The sequence below is a fragment of the Lepidochelys kempii genome, chromosome 11 (genome assembly GCF_965140265.1).
Source record: "Lepidochelys kempii isolate rLepKem1 chromosome 11, rLepKem1.hap2, whole genome shotgun sequence".
Lineage (NCBI taxonomy): Eukaryota > Metazoa > Chordata > Testudines > Cheloniidae > Lepidochelys > Lepidochelys kempii.
Window position 1 is genome coordinate 64500770 of NC_133266.1, and position 12540 is coordinate 64513309.

At 43.3% G+C, this 12540-nt stretch overlaps 1 protein-coding gene across 23 annotated transcripts in view; it reads left to right on the plus strand.

Annotated features, from left to right (window-relative positions):
- MAP2 (microtubule associated protein 2) overlaps positions 1-12540 on the plus strand; it is a 341589-nt gene that overhangs the window by 207696 nt on the left and 121353 nt on the right. The window lies entirely within an intron of this gene.

The following is a 12540-nucleotide window of genomic DNA, read 5'->3' on the forward strand; positions in this document are numbered from 1 at the left end:
TTAGATCCTTCTGCTAAAGAGGAGCTCTTTGTTTCTTAACAAAATTTTAAATGGGTATTCCCCTAACCCCACTCACCTATTTCAGTTTTCTCTTTAGCTGTCAGTTTGGGCCTTGTATGGGGACGCTGTCCCCATTGATCTGCAGTGATGGGCACTTAGCAAATAATAAAAATAACGAGGCACTTGTCATGTGTATTGTACAGTAGCTCTTTACTCAAGCCCTTTGTGCATCCAAGGTGTGGTGTCTTGTGTCACTGGAAAGAATCCCTCTAGTTGGTTGGACACTTTTTCTTTGTGATGGAAACAGAAAATATCTCTTTCTCATATAGGAAACGGCAACTGGGCCTGACCCACTCTCACTAAACAACATTGTGGCCATGGCTGTGCAGCATGTCTACTTTCAAAGTCTGTACAGCCGGCCTTCCAGTCTTCACAGCAAAAGCATTTGGATGGTTGACATCTGAAACCCAACTATGTCTTTTATGACTTCCCAAGAAACCTCAATTCCCTAATAAGACAGATGTTTTATGTCAAGTCTGGAAGGTGTGGATATCACGTTTTTGGTTACCCTGAGCTTGGCAGAGGATTTTCATTTCTCTATCTGTAACACGTGTCACTTCCCATTCTACCCAGTGAAAATCTTCATAAATTGCTCTGAACCAAAAGAAGCCTGAAATGTGATGATGGCTGCAGAGTTCTGGCCTACCTGCATCAAATGAGGTGACTTTTTAAAGGAATAATAAGGAATCACTTCAAGACAAAACTTCTAGCTCTTGGAACATTTTCACAGAACTCTTACAAAGCACCAATTTAAATCCTAAATACCAATTGGAAGTGCTCAGCTTGCATGGAATGAACTTTGATCTCCACACTGCTTCAGAAACAGGAGCTTTACATTTTCATTCGCCTTTCTGTTTAGTGCTATACATTATATAGTTTGAATAGACCTACCTGAGAAACAGCTATGGAGACCATATATGTGTATATGTACTTTCCTTTGTTCTGAATGGTGTAGCAATATGCTAAGTGTAGGGTTCTGCACAAGGCCATGATAGAAAAACGTCCTGCCACCCTCCAGCTCTGTTTCCTCTGAAAACCTCCCCAAGTTTAAACTTCGGCTAAGATAATACCGACAACAGATATGGAAACGGTAAGATGAATTTTGCACCGTCTGTAAATTGGGTAGAAAAATCGTGATGCTTGTCTCGCTCACCAACAGAAGGTGGTCCAATAAAAGATATAAAAGATATTACCTCACCCAGTTTGTCTCTCTCATATCCCGGGACTGACATGGCTGCAGCTTGCTCCAGAACAGCAACCCATAATTCAGAAGGTGCAAGCTCCTAGTAAAACAGGGCCATGTGCTCAGGAAAATCATCATGCTAATTTGTTAGCTCAAAAAGAAGCCTGTGGTGGGATTCTATGGAAGGAACCCAGGCAAATAAATCCCATGGCAAATTCAAATTTAACCCCAACAGGAGCAGCAAAAGAGCAATTCAACCAAGGGCTACCAAATCTAAAGAATCAGAAAATAGTGAAAATCATCAGATAGTTGGTAAAGAATTGTTAAAAAGCAAATTAATATACTGCTGGTTTGTTTTCGTTCAGGCATTTTGTTAGATATTCAAGCTGCAGAAAAATGAAATTCATACGGTGACTCGCCTTCCCATTGTTTCATGTTCGCTGCCAAAGGAACTTCTGCCTGGCCTGGGTGCATATTTCTTTCTAACAGCCGCACAGTATCCCTGAATGATTTTTCCACTTCTGGAAATTCTGGTGGCAACATGTTCCATAAGACTCTGTCTACAGGTAACTGTAAAATCTTAACCCAATCCTCTTCATCTAACCAGAACAACTTCACTACCGTTTCTAAATGTGCCACGTGGGCAGCCACTGGATCTCCTTTTTTCATTGGCCCTACCATTTTTTCAGTGGCTTCTGAGGTTTTTACATTTGTCACCATGACTATTGGAGAGAGATGATTACTGGATTTTACTAGTCTCACATTAGAAATTGATTCTCTCTTCTCCTTCACAGTTCTATTGTGGAGTCTGGGTATCTTTTCCTCTAGAGGAATTGGAATCTCCCAAGTGTGGGCAACTTTAACAGTAGATAGTTTAGATGTAGGGTTTTGCTGTAACCATTTACATTTTCTTTTGGCTGGGATAGGTGTCTGTACCTTAGGACCATCTGGCATTGGCATGGGTTTCTGTGGAGATTCTGCTTTTGGCTCTAAAGTGGCTTGGGGTACAGTGGGCATATCAGATTCAAAATGAATTATGCCACTTGTTCTTTTCATCATTCCTTCTGACTTAATCGATTTAGAGAGATCAAAAATATTTGCTGGAATTTCAGGTTGGCAAAGACTTTCGTCTTTCCTGAGAGCTACTGATATTTAAGATTGCCCTCTTACAGGCCTTCACAGCACCTTCTATCGTTTCCTGAGTTTCTTGTAACAAATGGCACAATTGTGGATATGTTTGTGACATGTCTGGCTTACTTATTCTTTGTCCCTCTTTCATCTCACTCTCACAACAGTTACTCATTGCTGCTCATTTCATTTCTTGTCTTAAACCTGCAATATTTAATTTCTTATCAAAACTTCCATTCAAAACATTTTACGACTTGCTTTTTCCTTGCTTCACTACTGACAGTTTCTTCGAATCCCCCATTCTCTCCTTCCGAATCCTCTATTCCTAACCCTCCAGATTGTTCAGTTTCCTGCTGTTCTTCCTGTCTCAGTTTAGCTCTCAGTCTGGTAAGTGGGGGTGAGATTCGACCTCCACTTGTGGGTAGTTCTTCCCCAGGTCCTACCAAAGCAACTGAAATAGCTGGAATTATATTTAGAACATACACATGTGGCAACTCCATCTCCATACAATTATCCTCCTCATCTACTTGAGGTATCTGCTTATTCTCACCTTCAGTATCTATTACCTGATGATAGGTATTCTCCAGAATGTCACAAGTTTGTTCTAATGCCTGTGTTCTGTGAGAGGTTTCAGAGTAACAGCCGTGTTAGTCTGTATTCGCAAAAAGAAAAGGAGTACTTGTGGCACCTTAGAGACTAACCAATTTATTTGAGCATGAGCTTTCATGAGCTACAGCTCACTTCATCGGATGCACGATGTTTCCACGGTATGCATCCGATGAAGTGAGCTGTAGCTCACGAAAGCTCATGCTCAAATAAATTGGTTAGTCTCTAAGGTGCCACAAGTACTCCTTTTCTTTTTGTGTTCTGTGAGCTAGCTCTGCTATTCTCACTTCTTGAACATCCATGCCTCATTGCTCTGTCTCTCCACATCAGAATTTCATAACCAGCCTTTTGAATTGTAACTTGCTGTAGCTTAGGTCTCTTGCCAAACTGTCCCTTCGATCAAGGAGTATGGAATTTACCTCTCTTGTCCTGCTAAGCTGTTCTCTCAATATGTTATAAGTTTCCTGCTCTCTGAACAAGACTTGTCTCGTCTCTTCCAGTTCCTCAACCTTCCTCTTAAATCTTCTCCCCGGGATATTACATGCAATGTATACACGATCCCTAGCTATTCTTTTCACCTCTTGAGATTTTTTTCTTTACTTTTTCCTTCTCAGAGAGGGAACACATTAAATTCCAAGCATCTCTATGGGCCCACAGGAGGCCGCTGCTTGGTCTCCTAGCTAATCCCCCCATGGGTTTTGATGTAGTCTTGCACAAAGCCCTCCAGGAATGTTTGTGGGTCTGTTAAAACACATACAAATATCTGAATGGATAATTTATTCTGTTACATACTTTCCTTAGAAAAATAATAGAAGGCATCCCTGACTTGCTCCTGATAAATATCTTATAGGGATTTCTCGATTTGAGAAGGGCTTGTGGTGCTTACTTCTCCTTCAGCTGTTTTACAGCTGGAGTACACCGAGAGGAGGGGTGGTGACCAAGGTAACCCCCCAAAGTTTTCCTTGATCCTCCGTCAGTGGCCCAGTCCAGAGGAGTCTAAAATTCGTGGACCTTATTAACAAATTTGGGGAGCTTATTACTGACAGATGACTGTGAACCGTCTGACTCACTCTGCCACGCCTGATAGGGTTTCTACAAGCAAAACAACATGCAAGCAAGCAAAAGCAGGAACTCTCCCTTTTAGTTCATAATAACTTTTGACCTATATATATATTTTTCCCTCAAACCTTTGTTTCCTATTGGTTTCATGTGTTCTTCATGGCCCTGCTGTCGGGCACCAAATTTGTAGCCTTTTATTCTATTTAATGTTAATCATACTTTAGTGAGTTCAGCTCTGGCAGCTACAGTCTCAAGTTGAACAGAGTTATCTCTGTTTGTTCTGGATCCAGAGTTAATAGGAACACATAAAACCATAGGCAAATAACACACACAATTATAAGAGCATACATTTTTAGTAGTTTTATTAAAGTTACCAACAAAGCTATAAATGTCACAGCATATACAATTCCTAAAGATAAATACAATGTACCAGTTATACCTACAGACATACTCACATCCTCTTAGATGGTGTTAAAGTCTGTTTGCCCTCTTATGGATTGACCATCAATATGGGAGTGGTTCCTGCTGGAGTTTCCTCCCGGAAACTCAATTTTCCTGTTCTGGGCACCCTTTTTTATACCGTGATTCTGTCTATACCTACATTCTATGTATATACATGAAAGTGTCAACCCTCTCTTTCTTATTGGTTTGTGTCTGCTGGAAACACAAGAAACCCTGAATTTTATAGGCTGGGTAGATTCTTATTAACATTGACCTACCACCTTTATCCTGCAGTTAGGGCACGTATTAGAGACAATATTTGTTGTTACGTTACAGTATTTTATAATTTAAATATAATCTTTCCAGCTATACTTTCGCAATATTACCAGTTGGTACCTCTTTCCCATCATTTTTTGGGTTATTTCTCGGTTATTGACTTGCGCCATCATTTCTTGTCTCCAAGGCCTAAAATAACTAAGCTAAAGTCTAGCAGGCCTCAGTCTACAGATTTTTGCATTTCAGCTTGTTTTACTTATGTCTATTACATAGTTTCTCTAAATACTGATCAATGTTGTACTTTTATAATTCTACGAATCAACTCTGATAAAAATACAGTGAATATATGTAATATAACATATTGATTGATCATAACATCACACAATAAATGAATACTGAATTAAAATAATTGGCTACGGGGAAGAGAGGGAGTTGGCTGCTGTAGCAGCTGGAGGGGATGCAGCCTTGTGATTGCTCTGTGTAGGACAGGAGAGAGATGAATCACATTTTCCTCCCTGTGAAAGAGCATAGACATCCCAAAGCGCCCAGCTTCATAAGGGGCTTCATACCTAGCTATCCCTCACCAGAACAGTTCCTCCAGCAGAAGGCAATGGGAAGGGAAAGGAGACGGAGCATCTGTCCCAGCCATCCATCAGCCACCAGGGAGCAGGGACAGCCAGGCTGCCTAGGCCTGGACAAAGAAAAGCAAGAGCGTCCCAACACTCCACAATCTAGAGGGAACAAATATCTACAAGCCTCACCCATCAGGTTTCCCTTTAATCAGAAATGAGGGGAAGGTCACGGCCTTCAAGAGAAAGGAGGAGGAGATATCACCACAGTGAATACTGTGTGCCCTACTCTATTGGTTAGGAAAGGACTCCGGCATGGGCCCAGACAAGTGAATTATTACCCAGCGTGAAGAGTTGTCGGGTCTGCTACAGTTATCAGAACCCCAGTGCAAAGCAGAGGCTGCATATCATCCATCTGAGATTTGCAGGTAGGGGGGCAACCCCCTTTTTTTATCCTTGTGGGATTCTCATGTGCGTCATTAAACTTCCATATGAACAGAAAATTTAAAGACTGGGCCTCTTTTGAGAGGAGAGGAGTAAGAGGTGATACAATAAAGTTATAAAAATGGTAGACGGGGAACTTCTAATCGCCCTTTCTCACAATACAAGGAAAAGGAGACATTCAGTGAAACTGAAAGGCAGAATATTTAAAACTGCTAACAGTTGTACAGCACATCAGCTGGGTCACCTCTGCTGGGAGCCTGCTGTGGAATCTTGCAAAAAGAAAAGGAGGACTTGTGGCACCTTAGAGATTAACCAATTTATTTGAGCATAAGCTTTCGTGAGCTACAGCTCACTTCATCAGAGGCATTCAGTGGAAAATACAGTGGGGAGATTTATATACACAGAGAACATGAAACAATGGGTGTTACCATATGCACTGTAACAAGAGAGTGATCACTTAAGGTGAGCTATTACCAGCAGGAGAGCGGGGTGAGGGGAAAACCTTATGTAGTGAATCTTGGTCACTATTTAAAACATTCTCCTGGGCTTGAACCAATGCATCCCTGGAAGGCGGATCAAGTCCTGAGTATAAAAGTGAAAAAAATCATGGGCATTCATCTTGATCTTCCACCTCTAATGCAGAAGAAGTCTTCCTACAGTTCTTTACACCTTCAGTTTCACATCGTACTGATAGACTCTGGTCTGCAATATAACTTCCAGAGCACGGCTAGTAGTCGCCATGGTTCCAAAGAGCTTGTCGGAATGTGGCAAAACATTTACCTTCTATAATTATTCATGAAATAAATATACTGTCTCTCTCTCTCTTTCATGCTTTTCCAAACATAACATACTCACCTATTCAAATACTTTCCATGAACTTAACATTTCATTGTAGGTGGCCCAATAGCTCCACCTATTTTTAAGGTTGCCTGACACTTCCTATTAGAAGGCACTGTTTTCAGTTGCTTATAAATTTTCCCAACTTTAACTGTTTGGGCTGAAATTTTCCATACCAGTGTCTGCCTCAGATTGATTTTTTTTTTAATTTCATCAAAAACAAATCAGCTGTTTCTCAGAATGAGGCTGGGGAAAACTGTCACTGAGGAGAGGGAGACCGGGTCTGGTTGGGCAAGGAGCCTGGTGGCTCAGAGGGATGGCACGCTGGGACTAGTTGGGGGAAGGAGGAGTGAAGACTAGGACCAGAAGCTGATGAGGTAAACAGGGAGGGGACTGGGAGCCAGTTAGTTTGTGGGGGAGCACTGAGATGGATGAGGAACTAAGGGGAGGCATGGAGAATGGAACTAAGCATCAGTGGGCGGGGGGACAGATCTAACAAGGAGCTGGTTGCAGGGGGAGAACTTGGATGGGCTGGGTAAAAAGATTGGGACAAGGAACCAGGGAAAGGATGGGGGAGCCTGGGAGGTGAGGAGAGGGAGACACAGCTTAGATGAGGAAACAGGAGGTGGGAACTGGGACTGGCAGGACAAGGGGACTGGAAGTGGGTGCAGGGAGGGGGAAGGCACTGGGAGTTGGGAGGGATGGAAGAAGGGAGATTGGGACTTGGACAGCAAACCTAGATGGGTAGACTAGGAATAGCTGGACAAGGAGATTGAGACTGGGATGAGAAGCCTGAGGAGTGGAGACTGGGACTGGGTACAAAATGAGAGTGGGATTGGGGCAAGGAGGTAGGGGGATAGGGAAGAGACAGAACTAGGACAGGGACAGGTTTGATGGCAGGGTGCAGAACGGCTCAAGCCTGAGGAAGATGTGAAGAAGAGACTGTGCCCACTAGAGCGCATTCCCCTCCAGAGCCAGCCTTGGCACCCAAGATCCCCAAGTCCCACCATTCACCCACCAGCTAAGTATGTCCCTTCCCTCCCCGATGCTCGTCCACAGTGAGGATGACACCCTACCATTGTTATTGTTTACACCAGTGTCTCAGTTCACAGAGATCTGTGTGGTGGAGCTACAGTTTTCAACCCTTCTGATGACGTGTGTGTGGGCGTCATATGATAACACATGATGGAATTGTTCTGTTTTTTCCGTTTGTTTTTTAAAAGAAAATTTACACACCACAAATAACAGTAAAATAACATTATTAAGGTTCAGAGTCAAGTGCTCAAAAGTTAGGAAATGCCAGAATTAAGGTTGCCCGTGTGGTACTGGGAAGTCATTTAGACCAAACTTTTCACAGCTGGTCACTAATTGTTTGCCCTACCTTTTCTGGACACACAATTTGAGTCCCTGGTTTGCAAAACTGAGCATTCACAGCTGCAGGTGAAGTCAACAGGAGCTGTGTTAAACTCTGGAAGTGTCATTGTCATAAATATAAAGGGAAGGGTAAACACCTTTAAAATCCCTCCTGGCCAGAGGAAAAACCCTTTCACCAGTAAAGGGTTAAGAAGCTAGGATAACCTCGCTGGCACCTGACCAAAATGACTGATGAGGAGACAAGATATTCTCAAAGCTGGAGGGGGGGAGAAACAAAGGTTCTCTCTGTCTGTGTGATGCTTTTGCCGGGAACAGAAAAGGAATGGAATCTTAGAATTTAGTAAGTAATCTAGCTAGATATGCATTAGATTCTGTTTTGTTTAAGTGGCTGAGAAAATAAGCTGTGCTGAATAGGATGTGTATTCCTGTTTTTGTGTCTTTTTGTAACTTAAGGTTTTGCCTAGAGGGATTCTCTGTGTTTTGAATCTGATTACCCTGTAAGGTATTTACCATCCTGATTTTACAGAGGTAATTCTTTTATTTTTTTTCTTCAATTAAAATTCTTCTTTTAAGAACCTGATTGCTTTTTCCTTGTTCTTATGATCCAAGGGTTTGGGTCTGTATTCACCTATGCAAATTGGTGAGGATTTTTATCAAGCCTTCCCCAGGAAAGGGAGTGTACGGTTTGGGAGGATTTTGGGGGGAAAGATGTTTCCAAGCGGGCTCTTTCCCTGTTATATATCTGTTAGACGCTTGGTGGTGGCAGCAATAAAGTCCAAGGGCAAAAGGTAAAATAGTTTGTACCTTGGGGAAGTTTTAACCTAAGCTAGTAAAAATAAGCTTAGGAGGTTTTCATGCAGGTCCCCACATTTGTACCCTAGAGTTCAGAGTGGGGATAGAACCTTGACAGTCATATAAGGCTAAGTACTCTGAAAAATAAAGTCCTAGGTGTCTCACATTGGATACCCAAAATTTTGGATACTTTGATGTTAATCTTTCCCTGCCTCAGCTCCTCAAATGTTGATAATACCATCCTCTCAACTCACATGGGTGTTGTGAAGATAAATTATTTCGTGTTTGTGAAGCACTCAAATATTATAGTTGTAAGCGTCATAGAAAAGCCCATGAGGAAATTAATAATTCTGTCTGCAGGATTTGGAAAGTGTTAAGGAAGTAAGGCCTGGGGCCAAACACGGAATAATGATGAGAAAACAAAATATTGAATAGCTACTCATGAAGTGAACACTGTCCATCCTACGCACTGAATGAGTCAGCAGTTTGTGGAAAAAATAGTATATGACCACGCAATTAAAGAGTGCATTATAATACATACTATTACTCCTGAGGGGATTCTGCGCCAAAAAATTAAAAATTCTGCACACAATATTTTAAAATTCTTCAAATTTTATTTGTCAAATAAATGTGTAGGCTTCAGCATGTCATTAGGGAGCACAGGACACTGGCTGCACAGAAGTGGGGGATCATTGTGCAGCTTGCCGACAGCACATGGACTCAGCGGTGAGGCTGCACCCCCTCCCTGACACAGCACAAGGACCGGGCCTGACCCAGGGCCTGTCCTGTGCCAGGTGCACCGGGTGTGGGCAGGAAGGCTCAGTAAGGCAGGATCCAAGTATGGAGGGGCTTAATGTGAGGAGATCCAGTTGTGGGTTGAGAGGGTTCTGTGTGGGACAGTGTGGGTGACACAGTGGGGGATCCAGGTGCAGGGGGATCTGGGTTCAACAGTAATGGGACTCTGTAGGGGGGTCAACGTGAAGGTGGTTGGGACTCAGCGGGAGGGGTCTGGGTGTGGGGGGATAGAGCTCAGCAGGAGGGTCTCGGTGTTGGGGGTTCAGTGGGGGTCCAGATGCTGGGGGAGTGGGGCTTGGTGGGGTTGGGATCCAGGTGTGGGTGGCTCATTGGGGTGGTCCAGGTGCAGGGGGAGTTGGGCTTATCAAGGGGGTTCTGAGTGTGGGGGCGTGAGGCTTGGTGGGAGGGTCTGGGTATGAGGGGGGTCTAGATGCATGGGTGTTGGGTGGATGGGGGAGCAGCTCCCTGTACAGAGTTCCCTTCCCCTGCAACTGAGGAGCAATGGGTTCAGGAAGCGGGGGGGTTTACAGAGCTTCCTGCAGCTGGGAGAGAAACCTTGGGGTGGGTCTGACCCGGCCCCAGATGCCCTGTAGGGGAAGAGGAAGTCCCATACTCCCCAGCCCAGGTGGAACTAGCAGCTGAGTCCAGCGCAAGGGTAGGAGCCACCAACTGGGTCTTCCCCAGTCCCGCCCCCTGCCCCACAGTGATTTAGCTCTTTCGGCTGCCCGGGGAACTGGAAACGTACTGCTGGGGAGGGTCACATGACTACTCTTGTGGCTTCCCTTTCTTTCCCACCAGAAAGTCATTTTTCTGCAGGGAAGCAAAGAAATCTGTGGGGGCCATAAATTCTGCGCTTGTGCAATGGTGCAACATTCCCCCAGGAATAATGACATACCCATGAGGTTTCACAGGCAGCCTGAATTCTAGCATTTCCTAATTTTTGAGTGTCTGACTTTGAAACCTGAATAATGTTCTTTTAACATAATCTTTTGTGGGAATAAGTTAGTTAATATTAAGAATACTAATAATATGTTTTTACATTTATGTTTATCCTAAATGTTCCCAATCAACAAAAAGAATAGCAAATATTTTCTTCTGTAAGTGACTAAAGTTTAACACTGGACCGATTTGCATGTTTGTGATTGCCACAGCTGGGTTTTGCAGCTAGATGGTGATTAATTTTGCAAGTTTTGTGCCCAGAGCCTTCAAGAAAACTCTGTCTCACCCTGAAAGCCAGCAGAAGTCTAGCATTAATAATTAGCAAGCCATAAAAATCGACCTGATTTTTGAGAACCACTGAAGGATGCAGAGACATTTCTATTCAAGGGGATAGGAACGAAAGTGCATGGTTACTGACCCAGTCATGTCAGACCTGAGTTTTAAGGGAATCCCAACTGATAAGTGTTTTACAGTCAGAATACTGCCTATTCATCCAACTCAGCTAACATAGTACATGAATCATCTTTAAACCAGAGACAGTCCCTTTGGGTCATAGTTGAGGTCATTGGCAGGGCAGTGCTTCAGATTGCCTGCCCTTGGTGAAAAAGAAAATATACAAGAGACTGGTTTCAGAGTAGGAGCCGTGTTAGTCTGTGTTCGCAAAAAGAAAAGGAGGACTTGTGGCACCTTGGAGACTCACAAATTTATTTGAACATAAGCTTTCGTGAGCTACAGCTCACTTCATCGGATGCATGCAGTGGAAAATACAGTGGGGAGATTTATATACATAGAGAACATGAAACAATGGGTGTTACCATACACACTGTAACCAGAGTGATCACTTAAGATGAGCTATTACCAGCAGGAGAGTGGGGGGGGGGGAAACCTTTTGTGGTGATAATCAAGTTGGGCCATTTCCAGCAGTTGACAAGAATTTGTGAGAAACAGTGGTGGGGATGGGAGGGGAAGGAATAACAAGAGACTGCTTCCATTGCTGCCACTTCAGGCTTTTCAGACATAAAACATTAGCATTTAGCGTCTCATCACAGATCTCTTGCAAGTAGCAGCTTGGGATGCAACCTAGACCTTCTGGAAGAGTTTCTTGCCCATCTGTCTACCTATCCACACATGCACTTTTGTCTTTACAAAAGACATTTTTTCCATCAGCTGATCTTTTTAATATGCCCAACCAACTAACTGCCTTAGTGCCTTCTTGTATTGCCTTAGCAGGATGAAAGCAAGCTGTGTCTGCAGCACACTGTCAATCCTGCTGACAGTGCCCTCTGTCTCTGTCTGAACTGTCTGGAACTCAAGCAAGAGAATGTAGTCTATAAAGTGCTCTTTTTCTACAAATCCCAAGACAGATAAACAGTGGGAGGGGAAACTGAGGCACAGAGAGGGGAAGTGATTTGCCAAGGTCACCCAGCAGGCCTGAGGTGGTGCCAGGAGTAGAACCCAGGTCTCTTGAGTCCTTTTCCAGTGTCCTTTCTACTAGTAGGCACAAATTTAATGCCTGATTCTCATGTACTCTAAGGCCTCTTTACACTTGTGCTGGCAGGGTAAAGGGGCTTACTGTAAATGAACACCAGGCCCTCCATAGCTGCTGAATACTGTATGACTTGGCTTTACTGACCACATTTAAAATCACACAGTGTATCTGAGAATGGGAGTTTATAATTCACTGGAAAGCTAGCCATGAGAAGAGCAGCGTAGTTTAGTATTTGGCCCAATAACAGCAATTTTACCGTAATACTCTCGACACCTTAAACCAAAACATTAAAGCTGTTAAAGAACTCCACAGAACAAAAAAAAGATAGAATAAAACCTCAATGATGAATAGACTCATTGTACCACACTCTACGCTTTTCAAATGATCTAGTCTTTAGAGCAGATTTGAAACAACTCCGATCCATAGCACCTCCCAAAGCATATGTCAAAACCACCTCTATTTATACATGCCTAAGTGAATTACTAGGATCAGACAGCACTCTGCATTCACCACCCCTCGCAGTCTCTTTCACTCACTGCTCAGTGACT